This window comes from Gigantopelta aegis, chromosome 14 (genome assembly GCF_016097555.1).
Source record: "Gigantopelta aegis isolate Gae_Host chromosome 14, Gae_host_genome, whole genome shotgun sequence".
NCBI lineage: Eukaryota > Metazoa > Mollusca > Gastropoda > Neomphalida > Peltospiridae > Gigantopelta > Gigantopelta aegis.
In genome coordinates, this window is record NC_054712.1 from 22,500,258 (window position 1) to 22,526,607 (window position 26,350).

The window sequence follows — 26,350 nt, forward strand, 5'->3', positions numbered from 1 at the left end:
TTGTTGAACCAGTTATGGATCACTGGTTGGTGCAAGTGGTTTACACCTACCCATTGAGCCTTGCGGAGCACTCACTCAGGGTTTGGAGTCGGTATCTGGATTAAAAATCCCATGCCTCGACTGGGATCTGAACCCAGTACCTACCAGCCTGTAAACCGATGGCCTAACCACTATGCCACTGAGGCCGGTTACCTGAGATAGATGTCATAGGATCAAATCACCTCAGTGGACTAATTCTCCGATTTTTTTTTTTTTTTTTTCATCCCAACCAGTGCACCACAACTGGTATTTAGATCTCACTAACTTGGGCACAATGGGGACTTTTGTCTTTTCACATAACTTTTCTGAGTGCAAGGAGGTCGTTTTAGTTCAGTACTGTCATTAACAGCTGCTGGAGAGTTGTCAATATTCAGAAATGCATTTCAAGTTATTTTAATATAATTAAATTTAACATTTCAGTGATTCTGAGGTGAAATATTTTGAGATCAGCATGTTTGTAGTTAATATGAGCATGATTATTTGGGTCACAACATTTATTGCCTCAATTTTGATGCAATCTAAAACCCTGGGTACCTTAAACTACCACTGCAGCTGTCAGTAATGTTTTATCTGCCTGATTTCTGAAACTAATTGCTTATTTTCTGCACTTTAATGTGCATTTTACATACACGTATACCTGCTGTACAACCTTTTTGTCAACATGCATTGTGCATTCAAAACAAAAAATCTGTATTACTAATCACACTTTCACTACAATATTAACGAGTACCTTTACATGTAGTCTAATGGTCTAACGAAAGGCAATCCAACAATGGTCTGATGTATGACAATTCAACAATGGTCTAAGGAATGGCAATCCAACAATGGTGTGATGTATGACAATCCAACAATGGTGTGATGTATGACAATCCAACAATGGTCTGATGTATGACAATCCAACAATGGTCTGATGTATGACAATCCAACAATGGTCTTAATATGTAATGTATGGCAATCCAACAATGATGTAATTACATTTTCAATACAATATGACAAGTACTTTACATGTCATTTAACAATCCAACAATGGTCTAACTTATGGCAATCCAACAATGGTCTTTAATATGTATGGCAATCCAACAATGGTCCAACGTATGGTAATCCAACAATGGTCTAACTTATGGTAATCCAACAATGGTCTAACTTATGACAATCCAACAATGGTCTTTAATATGTATGGCAATCCAACAATGGTCCAACGTATGGTAATCCAACAATGGTTTAACTTATGACAATCCAACAATGGTCTGTAATATGTATGGTAATCCAACAATGGTCCAACATATGGTAATCCAACAATGGTCTAACTTATGGTAATCCAACAAATTGTCAATGGTCTAACTTATGACAATCCAACAATGGTAATCCAACAATGGTCTAACTTATGGTAATCCGACAATGTCCAACATATATAGCAATTCAACAAAGATCATACATGTGGTAATCCAACAATGGTCTTACATATGACAATCCAACAATGGTCTTGAGTAAGACAATCCAACAATGGTCTTGAGTAAGACAATCCAACAATGGTCTTATGTATGGCAATCCAACAATGGGCTAACACACATATGGCAATCCAACAATGGTCTTACATATGGCAATCCAACAATGGTCTTACATATGGCAATCCAACAATAGTCTTACATATGGCAATCCAACAACGAGCTAACACACATATGGCAATCCAACAATGGTCTTACATATAGTAATCCAACAATGGTCTAACACACACGTATGGCAATCCAACAATGGTCTAACACACATATGGCAATCCAACTACATGTATGTTGTAATGTATTCTCACCCATAAAAAGCTGACAGATATTAATAAGCCATGTCGAGCTGCACGTGTCCACGTGTACAGGTATTCATGCATGTAATCATCGTGTCCTACAGACATCGAACCGACAGTTAATTACCCACGAGGAAGTGGCAACTAAAGGGTGACTGATGTGACATTCAAGTTAATGGCGAGATTCATCTTTGTCAGACACAAGCAGGTAAAATTCACAGGTCAACTGTACAGGCAGACATGTTATAATTCAATAAAAAAAAACATGCAGGTAAAATTCACAGGTAAACTGTACAGGTAGATATGTTATAATTCAATAAAAACATGCAGGTAAAATTCACAGGTAAACTGTACAGGTAGACATGTTATAATTCATTAAAAACATACAGGTAAAATTCGCAAGTAAACTGTACAGGTAGACATGTTATAATTCAATAAAAACATGCAGGTAAAATTCACAGATACATGCGGGTAGACATGTTATAATTTAATGAAATATAAGACAAATCATTAAAAAAACACAGGTAAATAATATATAGGTAGAGTTGCAAGTATAAACATACACATTGACTTAAAGGAAAGCATGCATATATATATATATGTAAATCAGGCCAAAAAAATTCCAATGCCCCATGCTTAGTATATCAAAGCCTGTGGTATGTGCTGTCCTGTCTGTGGGAAGTCAATATAAAAGTTTTTTGCTGCTAATGGAAAAAGTGTAGCAGGTTTTCTCTAAAGGTGATGCCACACAATACAACTGCCAAATAACTGATTGTATAGCAACCAAGGAAATCATCATTTGTCTAGTCACAATTGGCTATTGGCCAATTAACCACCATACTATCAAGAAGGCTTGGATACAGTTGCAGTATGTAAATGTAACGGGGACTAAATATTTGGCCGTTTGTATATAAATAACATTTTATTTATTACTATTAATATTTATTTTAGGATTCTACTTATTTCATTATAGGATATTCTCAATCTGCATTGAGAATATCATATTGGTACATTAGACAAAGCCTTTTATGGTTGTTTCTCGCCATACTGGCTAGGGACGAGCCATTGGTTGATTCTATCCAATGGTTATGTGTATTTGGTGTGACATGATCGTGAGTCAGGTCCGTGCAGCGCTGAGTGTAGACAGTGACACAACACGTTACATACTTACGACTTGCCGTTGCCTTTTCCTTTTCCTGAGCCTTTCGTTATCTTCAGACTTCCTTTTGGCACTTACAGGATGAAGCCCAGGTACATGTAGTAGTATTATCTATTTCTGTATTGCATGCAATTCTTGCAGCGAAGGTGTTTCACGTGCGTCTTGACCAACGTACGTGACTTGTTTCACCTGCGCTGTAACCGAGTATTTTATGTATATTTTTTTTTTTTTTTTTTTTTTTTAAATCGATTGTTCCGGTTTGTATTCTGTAATGGTCTTTATTTTAACGTTTGTCATACAAACCCGAACGTTATTGTTTTATATTGACAGCATTTGAAATGGGGAAGTTGTTTGTTTTGTAATCGAGTGACGTTGGCAATAATATTGCCAAGTCTTTACTGCTTTTTGTAAAAAAAATGGTATAACCGCATTTAATTATCTTAAATGCATGTAATTATTTTGATGATTGTTTTTGGCACTAATGTCGCCAAAACGTATATGTATATTTTTGAAGGAAAGTATTATGCCAGTAACTTGGCATAATTGTGTGATAATGGTTTAAATGAGTATATATATATATATTGCTATGTAATGACATTTGTAATTTATTTTTATGATTAAGTCAAGGTTGTTAATTATTGTTATTATCAGTGTATTTATCGTTTGTAATTATTTTTACAGAACCATGCGTATGGTGTGATAGAGAGAATAAACCCTCGAACCCTTCCCAACCTTGTTGTGTTTCTTTTGGGAAATATTTTCGAGTAGGCTACATAAAGGTTTCAATTAAAAGTGACAAAAAAAGAATGACAATATTGTACAGTACATCTACTGATTTATAATCTGCTCCATCCTTCTACAAAAGTGTTTTTTGTTAATAATTTCAGTTTGGTTTGACATGAGAAGAAAAATAAAAGTGTTTTAGAAATAACAAAAAACAAAAACTCAGCCCTTGAAATTCAGACCAGTATGCTACGGCAGTTAAATGCCATTGTAAATCAATTTTGCAACAGCACTATGGTGGCAATTTTAAAGAAAAGATTAATGCTGTCAAAATTATTTATCTATGATCCACTGCAGTAATATGCTAAAAGATGACATCTCAACTTTACTTTAGTACACTTCTATACTGGAATAAACTGATTTATATTAATTGATAAAAAATTGGGCCACACTAGATTATAAATGCTTTTTTCTGGGATCTGTAATTGGACAGAGTTTAGAGAAAAATGCCTACAGACTTTTCACCACTCCCAGATTTGCGACGGCAATGAAATGCTGTCACAAATCAATTTTGCGATAGCTTTTGCAACAGCATTGCCGATTGCCACCGCGAATTTCAAGGACTGACAACTATTTTTGTGTAACAAGTTACAAAACAATCGCCTCAGAAATAAATAACTTGTAGTAAATTTCATGGTATGAAAAAAGGCGTTCAATGTGGGACAGACTAAAGTGAACAATCTTTTGTATGTACATGTACATGTATGTACCTGTATTTAAACAGGTCATGTGTGTACCTTCTAACTACAGTTTGGGAGCTAAGATGCAACTCAGTTGGTAGAGACCATGCTTAAATTGCTTAGATCATAGGATCAAACCCCTTTGGCAGGCCATTTGGTGGTGTTTTTCCCATTCCAACCAATGTCCCATGACCACTAAGCAAGGCCTGCAATTGCTTGCAGCAATCAGCAATGCCGTGGAGATTGCCACAGAGTTGTTCATTCTCTGCAGCATTTTTTTTTTGCCGTGGACTATACTGGATTTTTTTTTTTCCAAGATGGATTTTTTCTTTATTGTTAAAAATAAAATATACTTTGTGCACTGAAAACAGATTCAAGGTGACTATTAAAACAGTAACTGCACCGTTATTACTAAGTATCTGAATCTCAGCGTCATCAGGCATGACCATAAATACATGCAAAATACCAGCATTAAGCGAGTATCAATTAGCTCATTGAACTCTGTTGACCATTCATAGCATGTACATTGCAGGGACCACTGGATTGCAGGAATGGGGGTGACAGCTTATACATCGCTGAAACATGGCTGTGGTGCATTACGGGTGTTTTATTTTCAGTAAAATGTTTAACATACACTGCTACAAGTTACTTGAAGTGTTATGGTCAGCCTGATGATGAGATATCTGTAGAAATACATATATAGAGAGAGATCCTTCCAATAGTTTAATAAAAATTTCTCCGTCATTTATATTGGCAAATATGCTACCCTTTTCTGGTGGCGAGTGGCCTAATCCAAAAAAACTAAACAAACTTTACCAATTTACTTGGGCTTCAAAGGGGGGCGTTTGGTCTTGGTGACAGATTTTTTAACAGAAATTATGCCGTTATTAAAGAAAATTATTTTAATTCATATCACATTAAATATATTCTGACACTGATGTAATATAATTAAAATATAAAGATAGAACTGGCATGTCACTGCGGACTGACAATGCAATATATGATAAATTGCCATCCCTTTGCAACCCCATTGTTCTTGAATATGCACATGTCATTTGCATGTTAACTGTTATGTCACTTTTAATCAACGAATACCGCCACTGCATGGTATTAATAAATTTTACAGCATATTGGCAAACAAAACAAATAACACTAATCGTTCAAATTTACTTACAATCAAGAGTTGCAAACATGTTAACGGAAAAATTGCCATGGAAAATACTGTGGACACTATTTTTCCACGGAAAAATATCTACCATGTACATTTTCTTAATTGCAGAGGTTGCTAAGTTTTACAAACCACTGATCTCCATCCTGCTCCTGACAATCACACAAAAACTCACACAGCTAGATCAGCTTAAACAAGTTACACAAATGCCCCCTGCTGACACAATAAACACATTCAAATCAATTGATTATGATGACTATCTCAAGCAGAAAATTGGTGGGTGGGGGTCTGAGGGTGACTGAAAAGCCCATCTCATTTTTCCCCAGTGGACAATATCATCCCTTTGAAAGGCCCTAAAATAGCCACCTGGCAGGTCTGTAAGCTCTCTCTAGAGCAGAAATATCCATTAACAAATTATTTCAGTGTTCAGGCAAAGACTTATTCTGGCAGTCCATACACGGAAGTGATGAGAAGGGAATAGTAAAGTGAGTCTTGCTCCCTCGATGTTTAACAACTAGCTGCAAATAGAATTTGACGTTTCATAAAACCGGCTAATTGAGAAGATCAGTTTTGCAGGCACATGTGTTTAATGCACACAAATAGTGAGAAATAATCATGTTACTTAGTATTAATAGTATGTCGAATTGTGATGACTTACTTCCTTCATTTTGAGTTGTGAAAACAGTCATAAATGGAGACTAACACACAAGTGGCCATTAGATACCATTTATCTCACGACGAGTGGTTTTAAAATGTATCTAACGAGCAAAAGCAAGTTTTGATACGTTTTTAAACGAGTTGTGAGATAAATAGTATCTATCGGAAATTAATATATTATTCTATTTGTTACATATCCTCAAAAACCAGGTTTTAAGCAAATTTTTACAGATTTTTTTACTAAAAATTATTTACAGCCGTTGCACTTGTAGCCAACTTATGCGTCACAGACCCATGGTTGTCTGGTTAACTAAATGTCACAGTGTAATCTATTTACATCACATAGTTTTTTATTGGATGTATGGCATTGGTGACCTGATCATCACTTAGGAGCAGCCAGTCGTATGTCTTGAAATTGTACATGTGTAAACAACTGTTATCAAAACATAAAGCATAGTGTTCTCACCAAGGGGTGTGTAAGAAATTATGGCAATATATAGAAAGAAAGAAAGAAAGAAATGTTTTATTTAATAACACACTCAACACATTTTATTTATGGTTATATGGCATCAGACATATGGTTAAGGACCACACAGATTTTGAGAGGAAACCCGCTGTCGCCACTACATGGGCTACTCATTCCGATTAGCAGCAAGGGATCTTTTATTTGCACTTCCCACAGGCAGGATAACACAAACCATGGCCTTTGTTGAACCAGTTATGGATCACTGGTCGGTGCAAGTGGTTTACACCTACCCATTGAGCCTTGCTGAGTACTCACTCAGGGTTTGGAGTCGGTATCTGGATTAAAAATCCCATGCCTCGACTGGGATCTGAACCCAGTACCTACAAACTTGTAGACCGATGGCCTACCACAACACCACCGAGGCCAGATATACACAGCCTTAAAGGGATTATCCTGAGTTTGTAGCCATTTTAAAAGATATTCAGCATATATTATATTTTTACACTATTAACTAAAATTACAATTTACTTACATTTTCTTGCTTAGAATATGAATATCTCTATAACCAATGCACTTGAGTTCACATTGTAATTGATTGTAGCATCTTAAAATAATTTTTTGTGTAAAATAAGTTTGTATGTATCTATCATTGTTTTTAATGGCCAAATGAAATTTTTAATAATTCGGACAAAGGTCCATATAATGCTTTGTATGTTAATTTAAAACATGTTATGATAAAACAGGGTTTTAAAAAACATGAAAAAGCAGATGTGTATATTGGGGGGTGGGGGCAAGTGGAAGTCTTGCTAGTGCTGAAAACTCCTTCTATTACTAACTGTGGTGATGCACGTGTAGTAGTTAAGCTACCAGTTAGGGTTCAATACAATATCCATACAAGGGGGTGGGACGTAGCCCAACTGTATAGCGCTCGCTCAATGCGCGGTCTGTCTGGGCCATTTCTCATTCCAGCCAGTGCACCACGACTGGTATATCAAAAGCTGTGGTATGTACTGTCCTGTCTATGGGATGGTGCATATAAAAGATCCCTTGCTGCTATCGAAAAGAGTAGCCCATGAAGTGGCAACAGTGGGCTTCCTCTCTCAATATATGTGTGGTCCTTAACCATATGTCTGACACCATATAACCATAAATAAAATGTTTTTAGTGCATCATTAAATTAAATATTTCTTTCTTCCTTTCATATCCATACATATCCATACAAATACAATTTACTTACATTTTCTTGCTTAGAATATGAATATCTCTATAACCAATGCACTTGAGTTCACATTGTAATTGATTGTAGCATCTCAAAATCAATTTTTGTGTAAAATAAGTTTGTATGTACATACATGTATCTATCATTGTAAAATGTTTTTAGTGCATCATTAAATAAAATATTTCTTTCTTCCTTTCATATCCATACATATCCATACAAATACATGAACATGTATATATATACAGTCTTGGGCTTTTGAAAAACCATAGCAAGTGAAAAATTGCACACCTCAAAATGCTTAGGCAAGTGAAAAATCACACTCATCAAAATGTTACGGTGAGTGAAAATCAAGCATTATAATTTATGAAGTAATTGGTACATGCAAATGTAGAGACATATGTTTCAAAAATGAATCAATAAACCAATAATGTTTTCTTCTAATTTTGTGTTGTTTGGTTCATTAATGTACATGTAGTCAGACTTCTATTTCCTTTCAGGAATGGAGTTATTAAAAAATTTCAGAAGCAGTCCTATAGAAATATAATTATGACATACTCTGATGAAGACAATTCGATTTTTTAATTACAATATGTACTATTCAGATAATTTGATGCACACAATTATAGATACCATTTCAGTGTTAGATGGTTTGATGAACTGCAGCTAAACATATGTAGGAATCAAGTTTTCTTGAATTTCATTATTATGTACAATGAACATGATTAGGATAATTAGGATGGGAAAAACCCACTGGTTTTGAGGTGGTTCATTAGAACTACGACCCAAGCATTTTAGGTGTGTACTACCGACTGAATTAGATCCCTCATATTATTTTATTTTTTTAAATAACTTGTTAAACGTAGGCCAAAATTTGTTCAATTGATAGTGTTGGTTGGGACACTGACATTCACGTGGCATTTTTAATTCAACACTTATGTAACCACTGTCCCTCCCTCAACATTTTGTAACATGTCATTTGACCTACCACTACCAGTGATGAACGGCTCTGACATCTATGTCATCAGCGGTATGTTATTGATCTAGAACGGTCCCAGTGTTGTTTGTAAAAAAAATATACAAACTCCAACAAAATCTGTCATTATACAAAGGATTTTATTCCAAATGTGGGATGCCATAATAAAGATTCTTACAGACCTATTGTCATTTCTTTTCTTTTTTATTATTCCATCTGCTTTTAAACTGACTTTGTCTAAATTTATTTTTTTAAAGCAAGTAGAACATTACACGCTTGCCATTGTCGGGATCTCACAGTTATGAACTACTCGAGACAAATTTACAGACCTCACTGATTTCCATAACGAGTTCATTTGTGTATGCTACAGAAGCCACTATTTAATTCATTTCAATTTTTTTCATAACTATATGAACAGTATAAATGAGTTAGCCTTATCAGACGTAATCTTATCAGACGTAAAAGTATACTGTTTCTAATTAATAATAAATTAAATAGGCAAAGGATCGGATTGGTGCGTCTTCGAAGATGTTTGTTAAACCAGTGTTTTCCAATTTATATAGCAAAGATAAATACCAGTCATATATTAAAAAGCTTGCATGGATGTTACCATCCTTATCACATTTGTTATTTTTCTAGTATTATTAAACTGGTCTTTCTATCAGCTACACAAGGTAAATTGTGGCAATCAATATACAAAATTATTTTAATTGCAACGTGCATTATTTTTCACACTCGCCAGATTGAAATTATGTGTGCTGTACCAGCGATCTTAAAAGACAAAGTCTGATATATAGAAGCACTGTAAACCAAGTGCTGTATATTCTGTTCTGAATATTGCTATAGCTTTGTATTTTATTCATTCACAGATCTAAAAATACATGTACATGTATCTGTAACGAACTCCATTAAAATAAAAGTTTATTACAAATTTAACAACAAAAATTCAGACGCATAAATGCAAACTTTTTAAACTACATGATGTCATTGTGTATATGTTTGCCAAATTGGCATAGAACTATATGCATTTACGAAATAATGCCAAAGCTCATATAAAAACATGCTTTTAAGTTTTAAACATGTTACAAAACATTTTAGGATTAGTGACTAAAGCTTCTTAACAAATTACCATCAAACTGTATAGATTAAAGATCTGTTTAATATAGGGGTGAACCTACTGTGAAGACAAGATACTGTAACAACCAAAGGTATGCAGTTTTACCAGCGTCAATTGTTACTAGTAATATTTGAATCAGCCCCTCCCCTCCCCCCCACCAAGGTCTAGATCATGCTACGCCCCTGCTATAGTATACACTTGTATATTATATCTTACAAATATACCCCTTGTACCCCCAACCCAAACTAATTATCATATTATCTCTTACAGTTATATTCTTTCTTACAACTTCCCCTTAAAATGTTATCTTTTACAAAGAACTGCCCTTTGAACTCCCCCCCCCCCCCCCCACACACACACTCCCCAACGCCAACCTCCACTAATTCCATTCTGGTATAATCACAACTACCCCTTGACAATTATATCATGTTGGTCCATGCCCGGATGAAATTAATGACATCTAGAGTGAGGGACACAATCTCTAATGGGGGGGGGAGATAATCTCAAGACATACATGTATATTTTTTTTAATTATCTATAGGGATTAGGACCAAAACATACTTTTATCTTTGAGTGGGGGACACAGCTCACCCCAACCCTACCCCACCCCCATTCATGTAGCCTGTGGTTAAAAAATATATATATTGAAAACAGAAAGACAAAGAATATTTAAAATAATATTGCACTTTTCCCTAAATATGTTACTAATTATATTATCTGTATTTTAATTTGTATAATAGATTATCTGGAGTCCTGACATGCATTATCCAAACCCAGACTGAGATAACTTGACATTTATACACTCAACTCCATTAATTACGAGACAGTATTTATGGCATTTCTTTACAATAATATTGTACCAAATATATCTCTGTTTGTGCATCACTCGCGATTCACTGGTCAAACTTCTTATCAAACAATGTTCACAAGTCGTCTGTGATCAAAATGTGATCACAAAACATAAACCAAAAAACTGATCAAATGGTTTATATATTGGGCCTTAATTAATTTTGTTCAGTATATTAGTGGAACAATAAAACTACTCCCTTGATCAATTAAAAAGTCCGGTTATTTGAGGTATCCGGTTTAGAGAGGTTCTCTTCTGTATATACATGTATATAAAAAGGGACCGCGAAAAATGTCCGGCTTTGAGGGAATTCCGGTTTACAGAGGGTATGGGGTTTTTTTTTAGAGGTTTCACTGTATACAGCCTATATGCACTTTGCCACACATATTATGATAATCACGGCCTTTGACATACCGATACACGTAATGCTGCGTAGGTTGCAGCGACCTATTATATGGAGGATAAGTTCCGATAACACACTGCGTAATAAATGTAGTAATGATCTTATCAAAAGCATAACGTACGTTTCCCGTACCTGTTGAATATTAATGCCAGTAATATATTTAACATATCAAACAACAGTTTTACGTGCACTACGATTGAATAGGGGAAAAAACCCACAATGCTTACCATTCAGTGTACTGTTGCCAAACACCTTTCGAATACGCTGTCATGGGAAACGGCGAAGCAATGACCTAAGGAAAACAAAAGCAGTCGTCATTATAATAAGCCTCTCACGGGAGCTGGGGCATTTTGTGGTGATCACAGGGCATTAGTGTGCCCGAAGACCTAACACAGCTAAGTTATTACCGGGGACTTTAAAATGACGCTATCACACAGTGTCTAAATAGACTGTTGCGCGACCGTACATTATGTAGGCGGACCGATCGATACCCGTAGCCCGCCAGCACCCGTGGTCAAAATGCTGTACACTTGCTGTAAGTCTGTAAGAACCAGATGTCGATGTAAAAGGATTGAGTGGAAATTAAAACAAGTGGGCCATCGTTAGTTGACCATTACATCCTGTATTCGATCATCGCCGCATAGTAAGCGGTAGTAAATCACTCACTCGCCACGCTGTCAAGTTGTCGCGTACAAACCGGCTCATTGTTATGTGCAGGGCAGTACCGAGAGTGGAGAGGGAAGATAATTATTTTTAAAAGACGTTTTGGTTTTTCTTAACGGCATCACTTGAGCATATAGCAACAAAAGATCTTTAAATATGTACTCGCTCACACACACACAAAGAGAGAGAGAGCGAGAGAGAGAGAGAGAGAGAGAGAGAGAGAGAGAGAGAGAGAGAGAGAGAGAGAGAGAGAGAGAGAGAGAGAGAGGACAGCACATACTACGACCTTTGATATATCTGTCGTAGGGTACTGGTTGGGACAGGGAAAAAACAATCAGAGAATTGTTCTATCGAGGGGATTCGATCCTCCTACATAACTACCTCAGGCGAGCGCTCTACTCACTAAACTAGATTTTGTTCCTTACTCACCCCCCCCCCCCCCCCACACACACACACACACCAAAAACACAAACGAAACATAGAAAAACCGGAGGGGTCTGCCCCCCCCCCCCCACCACACACACACTCGAGGACGAAAGTATGTGTTTTTTTGCGCCCCCAATCCCCTCTCCCATCATTCCGATATCGTTCATACGGGCCTGACAAATATCAATATAATACCCGAGGGTCAACTTAACCGCATAGCAGTAGGCTTAGCTGATTATTATTATTATTAAAGATATCGAGTATGTTCATTTGTATATTGTTATTGGTGGTTGTGCTTGTTTTGTTTTGTAAAATGTGGTTTTGTTTTGTTTTTTATTTTGTTTTTGTTTGTTTTGTTTTGGGGTTTTTTTTTGGGGGGGTTGGGGTTTTGTTTTTGTTGGAGAGGGTTTTATTCTACAAGTCTTGGCTGTTTAATGAGAGTTGGCGAGTCAGACTTAGTACAGCTATTTATAATATTCGTAGGTGGATGGGTTAATTTATTGGATCTATGAAATAGAATGTTACAACAACCACCACCAAATCTCTCTCTCTTCTCCCCCCCCCCTCCCTCTCCTCTCTCTCTCTCTCTCTCTCTCTCTCTCTCTCTCTCTCTCTCACACACAACACAAACCAACACAACACACAAAAACAAACAAACAAACAAAAAACTACCATAAAACAAAAACAACATAAAATTATTTTAAAAGAAACACGAACTATCTTGTAACTATACAGACATAGATGACATTTTGTACAAAAAAAACTTTAAAATTTGCTAAACAGGATCGCCACACCAGCCATCACTGAGAACATACTAATTCGGTAAATGTTCGTAATCACAATGGAAGCCCGACTACAAACAGAACCCAAATGTTGAAATGTAGCGGTGTCAGCACACGAGGAACGTAATCGTTTTGTAGTCACCACAACCAACTGGAACAATGCGGCCTCGGACTTACAAATGTAGATAAGTGGGAGAATAAGCGCATTCTGTCATTGTACCGGCCTCGTCGTATAACCGAAGATTATCGAATTACAATGAATTGCAGATAATCAAAACAGCTGTGTTATACACGGTGGTATTGCATAAACACCACCAGGTTGCACACGTTGAGCTGGAGCAACCGGCCTCGGTGGTGCAGTGGTTAAGCCATCGGACTACAGGCTGGTAGTTACAAGGTTCGCAGCCCGGTACTAGCTCCAACCCATAGCGAGTTCTCAAGGGCTCAATGGATAGGTGTAAGGCCACTACACCCTCTTCTCTCTCACTAAACAACTAACCCACTGCACCTGGGCAACCAGCCCAGATAGCAAAGGTATGTGTCCAGGACAGCGTGCTTGAACCTTAATTAGATGTAAGCACGAAAATAAGTTGCAATGAATGAAAATGAGCTAGTGCAATTAAACATGATGCAATCACATCGCAGAGTTTTCAATTCGCCACTGTTCTCTCATAAATACCAGTGTCATCAACATTACGATATAAATTAGGGTTTGGGTTAATGTTATAGTTTGTGACCGCCCTCAGTGATGTCATGATTGCCACATTAACTATACGTCACAGTGTAAACGATTTCCACCGTACTGTTTTTTATTGGACGTATGGCATTGGTGACTTGGTCATCACCTAGGAGCAGCCAGTCGTATGTCTTGACATTTTTAACACACGTACGTGTTTAGACAACTATATGTTATCAAAAATAACACACGGTGTTCTCACCAACGGGTGTAAGAAATATATATACCGAATACACCTCGCGCTACCCCTACTCCATTAAACACTAACCATTTATATAATCTTGGATCCGCCATTGAGGAGCTAGACGTAGCCCAGTGTTAAAGCGCTCGTCTGGTGCGCGGGTCGGTCCAGGATTGGGCTATTTCTCATTCCAGCTAATGGCCCACAACTGGTGTAACAAAGGCCGTGTTATGTACTATCGTGTCTGTTGGATGCTGCATTTCACGAGTAGCCCATTGCGAGACGGCAGCGGGTTTCCTCTCACCATCATCTGTGTGGTCCTTAACCATATGTCCGACGGCATATAATCGTAATTAAACTCTGTAGAGTGTGTCAAATAAATAAAACATTCCTTCCTTCCTTCCTTCCTTCCTTACTTTTCAACACTGACTATTTTTCTTCTTTAAAAAAAAAAAAAAATCTTTGTACAACAAATTACAAGATGGGGGTTTCATTCACCAACGTATACAACACAAGACCATTATAAAGACAAGAAGAAACAATGTTTGTTTTACTTACTGTAGGGCCTATCTGACGTGTGTTGTTTGCCATAGGAGTCATTTGGATCACAGAAACAAGAGTACATGAATCAACATAATGCAAGGTCAGTCAGACGTGGCCAATGCGTGGACAGACGGGGCTTCAGGCTGGTGACATTGGTCAGTGGGCAGGAACTTAACGTCCAATTAATCACAGACGCCAGTAGCGTGGGATAAAGCCGACTTGCGCCACGGGACAACTGGGAGGTTCGTTAAAACCTGTGCTAGGTTCATTGTCGCAAAGTCATTATTCGATTTTCATACACCCGATTAGACTCGATTACCGGGTATACAAATACACAGACACAACACACAGAGACACAGATAGAGGGAGAGGGAGGGAGAGACAGACAGACAGACAGGGGAGAGAAAAGATAGTCAAATTTCGTTATCTTGAATTCTGTTATTTTGCTAGTCCATGGTATCTCGAGCTTGAGAAATGGCGTAATTTTGAACCACTACTATTTACATGTATCTGGTTCGGTCCCTTCAACATCAAGATAGCGAAGTCTTTCTGTTATTTTATAACCATAAGTGTAATACCGTTCTAACCACACCCATTAAAAAAACATATCAGAAAGATCTGCCTTTAAATGGTTATCCTTGCTAGATATACTAAATTATCTACTCTATGGAGGGGGTTACTGACAGCGCCTATTGACTATCCGCCAAAATGTTAGTCATTTTCAAATTTTATTAGCCATTTTAAAAATAAATAAATAAATAGCCAATGGCTACCGACAACGCAAGCCCTACTACCCATCTCATATGCTACAATTTTTTTAATTTTTTTTTAAATTACCCCCTTCCAAGAAGGAAGGAAATGTTTTATTTAACGACGCACTCAACACATATGGTTAAAGAAAGAAAGAAAGAAATGTTTTATTTAACGATGCACTCAACACATTTTATTTACGGTTATATGGCATCAGACATATGGTTAAGGACCACACAGATTTTGAGAGGAAACCCACTGTCGCCACTACATGGGCTACTCTTTCCGATTAGCAGCAAGGGATCTTTTATTTGTGCCCATAGGCAGGATAGCACAAACCATGGCCTTTGTTGAACCAGTTATGGATCACTGGTCGGTGCAAGTGGTTTACACCTACCCATTGAGTCTTGCGGAGCACTCACTCAGGGTTTGGAGTCGGTATCTGGATTAAAAATGTCATGCCTCGACTGGGATCCGAACCCAGTACCTACCAGCCTGTAGACCGATGGCATAACCACGACGCCACCGAGGCCGGTACACCTATGGTTAAGGACCACACGGATATTGAGAAAGAAAACCCGCTGTCATGGGCTACTCTTTTTGATTAGCAGCAAGGGATCTTTTATGTGCACCATCCCACAGACAGAATAGTACATACAACGGCCTTTGTTACACCAGTTGTAGAGCACTGGCTGGAATGAGAAATAGCCCAATGGGTCCACCGACGGGGATCGATCCTAGACAGACCGCGCATTAAGCGAACGCTTTACCACTGGGCTACATCCCCTCCACCCTTCCAAGAAATGCTAATCCCACAATTAATTTGTTATGGCCTGTGTAACCAATCCTAAGTTTATATAAAAAGGGGGTAAAAGGGTATAACTGTTTATCTGGACGATTTCGCAGATGTACGTATATATGGGTATTTGTGATAACGCATGCATGTGCTTCAGCCGATAAACACGAATGTGAGAAAAGGACCCAGACGTACATCTGGCCAATGTTCAGCCAGCGAACGTTTCGCTAACGTTCATGATCTATTCGATTGGTTCCAAACGTGGCCATTTGGTTTAACGTGAAGCGCATAAACCGGTCTAGCGGACGTTTTTTCGCTCGGTCTGGTCGAACGCATCCCTGTTGCAGTGCAAATGGTGGAATTTCTTACACTGTTTTTTTGTAAGTATTTGGCGAATCTAGATGTCAATAATCGCTACTTACCTTACTGCTAGAGCGGCTCTCTCCCTACTCTTACAATCAAAAGATTTTCTGTTCCACGCAGTTTTGTAAAATTGATATATCAAAGGGGTATATCATGTTCTATCTTGTATGCGGGAAGATACATAATTAATTCAAGGCCCTTGCATGTATTACAAAAACAAAAAACTGGAAGGATGGAGATAGATCGGGGAGTAGGAATTGAGCGCAGATTGAGAGAGAGAGAGAGAGAGAGAGAGAGAGAGAGAGAGGAGAGAGAGAGAGAGAGAGAGAGAGAGAGAGGGGGGGGGGGGGACAGAATAGGCATGCATGCTGGCAACAAGGCAGCCAATTAGAGATACCGAGACAAAAGGAGACATATAGTCCTACTGTAGTGAACAAGAGTTAGGATGGGAGATATAGTTTGTTTTGTTTAACGACACCACTAGAGCACTGGTTAATGAATCATCAGCTACTGGATGTCAAACATTTGGTAATTCTGACACGTAGTCATCAGAGGAAACCCGCTACATTTTTCCTAATGCAGAAAGGGATCTTTTATATGCACTTTACCACAGACAGAAAAAACATACCACCGCCTTTGACCAGTTGTGGTGCACTGGTTGGAACGAGAAAAAATAGGATGAGAGAGAGCGAATAAGGTAAATAGAAGAGATTTCTTTGGAACATGAAGGGTTAATCTTTAACTTATTCTCTTTTTTTTGTTTTTTTTTTTTTTTTTTTTTAGAAGACACCCCTATAGCACATTTATTTGTTAACCATCGGCTATTGAATGGAAAAACCGGCCTCGGTGGCGTCGTGGTAGGCCATCGGTCTACAGGTTGGTAGGTACTGGGTTCGTATCCCAGTCGGGGCACGGGATTTTTAATCCAGATACAGACTCCAAACCCTGAATGAGTGCTCAGCAAGGCTCAATGGGTAGGTGTAAACCACTTGCACCGACCAGTGATCCATAACTGGTTCAACAAAGGCCATGGTTTGTGCTATCCTGCCTGTGGGAAGCACAAATAAAAGATCCCTTGCTGCTAATCGGAAGAGTAGCCCATGTAGTGGCGACAGCGGGTTTCCTTTCAAAATATGTGTGGTCCTTAACCATATGTCTGACGCCATATAACCGTAAATAAAATGTGTTGAGTGCGTCGTTAAATAAATCATTTCTTTCTTTCTTTGAATGGAAAACACCTGCTAATTGTGATACGTAATCTTCAGAAAAAAACACCTACATATTTCCATCAGTACCAAGGGATTTTTTATATGCACTTTCTCACAGATACAACAGCACATACCACGGCCTTTGATCTGCCAGTCATGGTGTACTGGCTGGGACAGAAAACAAACCACCACCACCACAAGAGAATGTCTCCACCGAAGACATTCGATCCTACGACCAAAGAACCTCGGGCGGACGCTCTTCCGACTGGGCTAGATATCGTCCTGGAGGAACAAGAAGGCAAGAAATATGCGTCACATATGGCCTCCCGACAACAAAGACGTCGATTCAGCACCCTCAGTCACAACGCCATTAACTCCATGCCCAGTGGCGGATCCAGAAAACCCATTTAGGGGGGTCCCAATGACATGACCCGGAATGCCAAAGGAAATTTGGGGGAGGTTTGGATGGGGATCGTAAAAAAAATGAAAATTAATATATAATAAAATTATATCTGTCGCAAAATATCTGTCCCCTCCTCCTCCTAGATATGTCTCTGATGACGTTGACTCAGCCACGACAACTGGTCTAGATGATGTACGGGATCGTTCACGAATAACTAACAGCGTCTCGACATTTGCAAGACTCCGAGGCAGACGACACTGGCTTCATTTGGCGGCAGTCTTTACAGTGTCAACACAAATGTTTGCCTCGGGGGAACCCTTCATCTTCCTGAACTCACGACGTTTGCTGCCCGGCAAATAGTGTTCCACAAAGCGTGTACATTCCCACATCCTTGACCATCCAATATAAGATTAGTCGATTGTGGCCTTGGGATCCGATATTTTTTTTTTAATCTGGGTTTTATTTTGAAGTATCCAATTAGTGAGGTCTTATTGTATTGACACAAATGACTTGGATCTGCAGTCGGCAAATCAGTTAAAGGGAGTCTACGAACAGAATGAGAATGAGAAAGATTAAAAGGGTTTGAAGTGTTGCTCATTATTAAAATAATTTTTAATTAATTAATATAGTTTAATACTATAATAATAGTAACATAATGGGTCAGAGAAAACGGAGACAACGCGTGCTCACGCACACACGTATATATAGTTAAACACACACACACACACACACACACACACACACAACGTGACTGTGCATACGCACTTAGAGAGAGAGAGAGAGAGAGAGAGAGAGAGAGAGAGAGAGAGAGAGAGAGAGATGTGGGCTAAGGAGGGGGTTAGGAAGGGAGAGAGATGGGGAGTGAGGAATGTACTTCATGAGAAATGGGAAGGGTGGAAGAGATAGAGGGATGAGATGACAGAGAGGGTATGGTGATAGAGCGTAGTTGTAATGGTTTTATTGAATTACACACGCAACTCTTTAAACCGTATAACTTGACCATCATACCAACATGGTCGGTCTTTGGTTAATTGGCAACACGCCGTTAACCACTCGGGCGTTAAATTTGCCCGATGTCCATCCAATCAGAACACACTACGGGGATCAAATTAACTGAAACGTCTGACGTGGTTCTGCATAAATCCGTTTTTAAGAGGTGCCGATCTTTTCTGGACAAGACTGACGAACTGTGAGCGGAGACATTAAAAATTTTACACAAATGAAAGTAATACTTTGCTGAACGACACCTTAGCAGTTGTATCAGTATTCAAGTTGGAAACTGGAACTTGGGGTCTCTGTGAAACAGTATGTACGGTACACGTACACCAGCACAGTAGATCGTTGTTTTCAGCTTCGCCCAGACAAACGAAGCACACCATCGTATCAGGGATTTTTTGCCAATGGCCCGCGTCTGATGGGATTGGGGAAATTAGCTTGAGTAAATCATATTTGGGATTTGTTTTTGTTTTTTTTGTTTTTGTTTTTTTCTTCAGTCCATTGACTGATACAGTACACCACTGTTAAATTAAAACATACATACATATAAAAGATCCCCTGTTGATACAAGCAATGGGAGAATGTGGCGGGTTTCCTCCGAGGACTACCTGTTAGAATTACCAAATGTCTGAAATCCAATAGCCGATGATAAATAAAGAAATACATCTCCTCTTTTGCGTGGGTTTTTTTGTTGTTGTTGTTGTTGTTTGTTTTTTGTTGTGTTTTTTTTTTTTTTTTTTTGGGGGGGGGGGTGTTTGGGGGTTTTTTGGTGGTCGTTTGTTTTATAAATGTTTTGTTGGGAGTGAAATTCTGTCGCTCGCGTGCCTGCTTGCATACGCGTGTTTTGCTTGAGTGAAAAATTATACGGAAATCATCACACCTTCATTCAGCCATTTCAACTTATTTTCGTGCCTATATCCAATTATGGTTCAAGCACGCTGTCCTGGGCACACACCTCAGCTATCTGGGATGTCTGTCCAGGAGAATAGGTCAGTTGTTAGTTGGTAAGTGGTTAGTGAGAGAGAAGAGGGTGTAGTGACCTTACACCTACCCACTCAGCCCTTAATAACTCTCTCTGGGTTGGAGCCGGTACCGGGCTGCACTTACCAGCCTGTAGTCTGATGGCTTAACCACTGCGCCACCGAGGCCGGTATCACGCCTTCAAAAAATATTTCACGACAAATGATTTGTGACTCTCAGTAAAGAGTCCTGCAATTAGTCAATGTCCGTGATAAACTATTCAGACAATGCTGTACTGTCCAGTGTCCACTACTCTATAAAGGAATTTCGTTGTAAGCAAGGGAAATATTTACGGAAGCAAGGAGAAATCACGTACGGGCTTCGAAGAACAAACACTACAAAGGGTCACTTCAAAAGATTTGCAGAAAGTCAGATTCGTATGTCGAGGGGGAAAAAAACTTGAAATTGAATTATTGCTAAGGTGATAACATTATCGGTTAACATAAACGTGGTGTCCAACTAACGGAAACTTTTAAAATGTCGAATGACTCGACCTTTCGGTTGTTGGAACAATTATCCTGGCTTGCTGGGTTTGGTCATGTGATAAAAAAGAAAGAAAAAAAGCCGGCGTCAGTCAGATTAAACCTTTGAACATGCAACACATTTTAACTTCAGACAGGGCCGGTGCTACCTTTAGTCAAACTTGAACGGGGGGGGGGGGGGGTGTTTTAGATTTTTGTTCATTCGACGACGCACTCAACACATTTTATTTACGGTTATATGGCGTCGGACATATGGTTAAGGACCATATATATATTGAGAGAAGAAACCCGCTGTCATCACTTAATGGGTTAGTTTTTTCGATTAGCAGCAAGGGATCTTTTATATGTACCATCCCATAGACAGGATAACACATACCACGGATTTTGATATACCAGTCGTGGTGCTCTGGCTGAAGCGAGAAATAGTGCTCCAATGGGCCCACCGACGGGATTGATCCCAGACCGACCGCGCATCAAGCAAACGTGGGGGAAGCCCAGGGGTTGAAAATGTGTGTGCACCGTTAATGATATTTATTTTTTAGTTTGCCCGAGAAATACGGATACCTTCCAATCTAATTAAAATTAGCTCCACTATTACATGTGGATCTAACACCAGCCATTTGGAGCTCATGTCCACCAATCAAAACCTTACTTGCAGAATCCTGCCAGTGATTTAAAACTAACAACACTGCGTAGTCCCCAATGTCCAGGTAACACTTCGTCTGTAAATAATAATTCACACTTCGCCTTTTATAACGTTATTTGGGAGCATACAAATTCTAAAAATATCGGGCGAGTCTATTTTAGTGGCCGCAGTACAGTGAACCATACCAATACGTACGGGGTGGGTTATCAGTCTTCAGTTTTACATTACAAATTATTTATTTTATAAAATAAAACATGTTTTAAGGCATTCGTAATTCACACGAAACATATCGTATACCCTCAGGATAATTCGGAATGTTTTCAAATTATTTTTAAATCACTGGCAGGATTCTGCAAGTAAGGTTTTGATTGGTGGACATGAGCTCCAACTGGCTGGTGTTAGATCCACATGTAATAGTGGAGCTAATTTTAATTAGATTGGGATACCTTCATAATGTATACCAAACATGTTAAGCACTCACTAACCAACTAACAACTAACCCACTGTCCCGGACAGACAGCCCAGATAGCTGAGGTGTGTGCCTATGGCAGCGTGCTTGAACCTTAATTGGATATAAGCACGAAAATAAGTTGAAATGAAATGATTAATTTTGGAATTAGCATTGTGGCAACTGTTTTTACACTACTGTCTACAATAGAAAAACAAAAATAAAACTTCAGTCATAATTCAGCTGCAAACTACGTTTTGACCTTCATGTAGTCTTGTGCAAAACCCATATCGTAAATTATGAATCAACGCTAGGACTTAATGGTGTTGTTGTTTTGTTTTGTTTCGTTTTGTTTGCGGGGGGGGGGGGGGGGGGTATGTTTTTTTTCTTCTGTCCTAACGTATGACTGCAATGTGATGTAATAACAATCAACACAATGCACTAATTTGTCGAAGTCTTTCAGAACCCACACGCTGATTACATTCATTTTATTAAACAACTGTAACAGCTGTTAAATGTGGATAAGACACGATCTGCAATCAAAAACGAAATCGGTAATGGCCGCCCCGCCAAGCGGCTTATTGACCGTCGACATTAGCTTGGTGGCTAGTCGACTGTCAAAATGTGTCCTTCAAAAAGCGCAACATCAAATAACCACAGTTTGCACAGGCGCGTGTGCAAAAAGGGGGGAGTAGAGGGATGAAACTCCCTCTGCTCCAAGTAGATTTTCTTCCCTTTTTTTTCAATGCGGGAGCATGACTGTCTACATTAGCTTGGTGGCTAGTCGACTGTCAAAATATGTCCATGAAAAAGAGCAACATCAAAGTTTGCACAGGCGTGTGCGCAGGTGGTGGGTCGAAACACCCCTATGTTCTAACTAAGCAGATTTTGTTGTGGCTTTTTTCAATGTATTTTCCGCTGATGCATGACCCGATCCCGATATGTGAGGTTGTTTATGTAGCTAAAAGAAACTCAACCTGGATTGAATGGACCATTCAGACAATGAAGTCTATAATTTTGTGAATCGGAAAAATTATATAATAAACATCAATAAAAGTTGAGGAATGAAAGAGTTCTGGCGAGTTTGACTTTACTTCACTCCTCTCTTCTTTATGCTATTCTCAGACTACCAACTGTCACGACAGAGTTGGCCACTGTCCAGTTGCTAGTCTGAGCGCTCTTACAACTCGATTCTTGTTGTATACAACTCATTAGTTGTTAATCTGAGCGCGCCCATCGTAGTGGGAAGTTGGGAAAATTGCTACAATGCAACCATCGGGTTCGCCAACTTTGTCGTGACAGCTGGTAGTCTTAGCCTAGCATTAGCGTCCGGTTGAACTTTTAAACTGTACAAGACACGAGCACAGATTTCTATTAAACACATGATGGAAGTCGCTACGACTGTCAGGATCGTTACGGTAACCCAACGCTCCAAAGAGGAGGCCGATTGGGACCACTTGGAGAGATTCACACACGTAAAAAGCCTAGACGTGATCTTATTTCGATAATAACCTCTTAAATGTTTCAGTGTAGCGTCCCGAGTCGGACGTGGAAGGTGTGAAAAATAATTAGCCTCTAAGCCATTTCGATACCGGTACACGAAGTTCAAGACGTAGAAAATTTACACTCTCAAATGAGTGAAAGGATATCAAGTGCGAAGGTTACTAAATAAATAACCATCTAAAAAATAAATTTACTAGCAAACATTATAATTAAAGTTCACGTGTGTATAAACGCATGCAGTGGAAAGAAAGAAAGACATGTTTTATTTAACGACGCACTCAACACATTTTATTTACGGTTATATGGCGTCAGACATATGGTTAAGGACCACATAGACTGAGAGAGGAAACCCACTGTTGCCACTTCATGGGCTACTCTTTTCGATTAGCAGAAAAGGATCTTTTATATGCACCATCCCACAGACAGGGTAGTACATACCACGGTCTTTAATATACCAGTCGTGGTGCACTGGCTGGAACGAGAAATAGCTCAATGGATCCACCGACGGGGATCGATCCCAGACCGACCGCGGATCAAGTTACGATCTGTCCTGCCAAAACAAAGTCCAAAATGATACGATTAAGGCCAATCGATTTTCTTCTTTAAAAAATAAATAAAAACCTACTAATTGAATAATCCTTCAGAAAAGAAACCGTGTGTGTAAAAAAACAAAAAAACAATGAGCCGCTTTCATTAGTCGGCGTGGTTATGGCAAACTATATTCTTAAAGGAGCGGCCTTAGCCAATATAATCCTTCTTAAAACAATCATACTACTTTTGTGTTTTGGCTTAAGACATCTTCGAGTTGACTTGGTAACCTGTGGAAGATTATACGGTTTTAAACTGTTGACGAACTTCCCTCTTGCTGTCGGCGGGGCGAGGCGGGCCAATGTTCGTAACACGCCGACAACATCCACACTGAGCCAGCTGGAGGTGTTTTTTTTTTTTTTTTTAGTTTTTTGGGCAAAAGTTGCTAAACTGTTTTTACGCTATACATTAAACCGAATGATCACTTTGGGGACCAGTCAAAATAGTTTCAAACGTTTAGCAAACCACGGCTGTCTGAACCATTAACATATTCAAGAGTTTGAAGTCTATAATGTGCATTTTTAAATACATGCGGGGCGTAGCCGAGTGGTAAAGCGCTCGCTTGATGCGTGGTTGGTCTAGGTTCGATACCCCATCGGTGGGCCCATTGGGCTATTTCTCGTCCCAGCCAGTGCACCACGATTGGTGTATTAAAGTCCGCGGTATGTGCTATCCTGTCTGTGGGATGGTGCACATGCATGATCCCTTGCTACTAACGGAAAAATGTAGTGGGTTTCCTCTCTAGGACTATGTCAAAATTACCAAATGTTTGATATCCAATAGCCGATGATTAATAAATCAATGTGCTCAAGTGATGTCGTTAAACTAAACAATTTTTTTCTTAAATAGATACAAGTTTAACATAAATGCCAGAAGATAAAGCTAAATTCTATAACGTCGAAAAATTAACAATAATCAAAAACAGTTTATAAATAATATCGACACCGTTGTAATTGAAAAGTTTTCAAATATTTAATGACATTAATAGGTCTGAGAAAATACCAGTTTGACGGTTGAAATATAACAGTACATGGCTACAAATCAGCCAGCATACGTTTCGCTAACGTTCGCGAATTATTTGATTGCTTCCCGACGTGGCCATTTGATTTACCGTGAAGCGCATAAACCAGTTTAGCGGACGTTTCTCTGCTCGGTCTGGCTGAACTCTGCCCCAGGCCAACGACTGCAACACGCCAACTCAACACAATGTCACTGGCACTAAGCGGCTTGCTCCACTTACAATTCTAGTGTGTTATGTACTACTAGTGTCGCAAATGTACTCCAGCTGCGAGCATTATAATAAACTCTACGAATTACGCGAATTTAAGCCCCAATAATTTGGTTTGGAACACAATAATTAAAAATAAACTGTGCAAATAACCATGCATACCGCTTGTAGATGTATGCGGTAGGTCTAAAACCGGCCTCGGTGACGCAGTGGTTAAGCCATCGGACTACAGGCTGGTAGGTACAGGGTTCGCAGCCCGGTACCGGCTCCCACCAAGAGTGAGTTTTAATGACTAAACGGGTAGGTGTAAGGCCACAACATCCTCTTCTCTCTCACTAACCACTAACAACTAACCCACTTTCTGGACAGACAGCTCAGATAGCTGAGGTGTGTGCCCAGAACAGCGTGCTTGAACTTTAATTGAATATAAGCACCATAATAAGTTGAAATGAAATGGTAGGTCTAACTGACTTGTACTACTACTACTACTACTACTACTACTACTACTATAAGGCGACGTAGCATGACGCGATATGGATCTTTGACGATGTGAGAGGTAGGGCTTCAAAAGTGGTTATATATCATGTATTGCATACTTTTGTCAATGGAAAAACAACGCAAGCGTGGTACGAGACTTCTATAAGACATTAATACCGGCCTCGGTGGCGTCGTGGCAGGCCATCGGTCTACAGGCTGGTAGGTACTGGGTTCGGATCCCAGTCGAGGCATGGGATTTTTAATCCAAATACCGACTCCAAACCCTCAGTGAGTGCTCCGCAAGGCTCAATGGGTAGGTGTAAACCACTTGCACCGACCAGTGATCCATAACTGGTTACAAAGGTCATGGTTTGTGCTATCCTGCCTGTGGGAAGCGCAAATAAAAGATCCCTTGCTGCTAATCGGAAGAGTAGCCCATGTAATGGCGACAGCGGGTTTCCTCTCAAAATCTGTGTGGTCCTTAACCATATGTCTGACGCCATATAACCGTAAATAAAATGTGTTGAGTGCGTCGTTAAATAAAACATTTCTTTCTTTCTTTAAGACATTACTTCTATTGTTTACTATTAGTCACAGAATATAGTTATAATGAATGGTGCATCATTTAAATTTAATTAACAGGTTTTTGATACTATTGTTCGGTTGTATGTAAAGAATACTGCTTGACAAGTGTGGCAGAAAGAAACAGTTCTAACGAAACCACTAGAAGACACTCATTAATAATTCATCCATAGTGTTCAGAGGAAACCTGCTACTTTGTTTCATTAGCAGCAAGTGGCATTTT

General features: G+C 39.0%; 1 protein-coding gene across 1 annotated transcript in view; it reads right to left on the reverse strand.

Moving 5' to 3' along the window:
* The window catches only part of LOC121388147, a 102,278-nt gene that overhangs the window by 50,143 nt on the left and 25,785 nt on the right, over positions 1-26,350 (reverse strand). Inside the window, exon 2 of the mRNA XM_041519384.1 lies at positions 11,534-11,598. The gene's annotated coding sequence lies outside the window, so the exon portion shown is untranslated. The remainder of the gene's footprint in view (positions 1-11,533; positions 11,599-26,350) is intronic.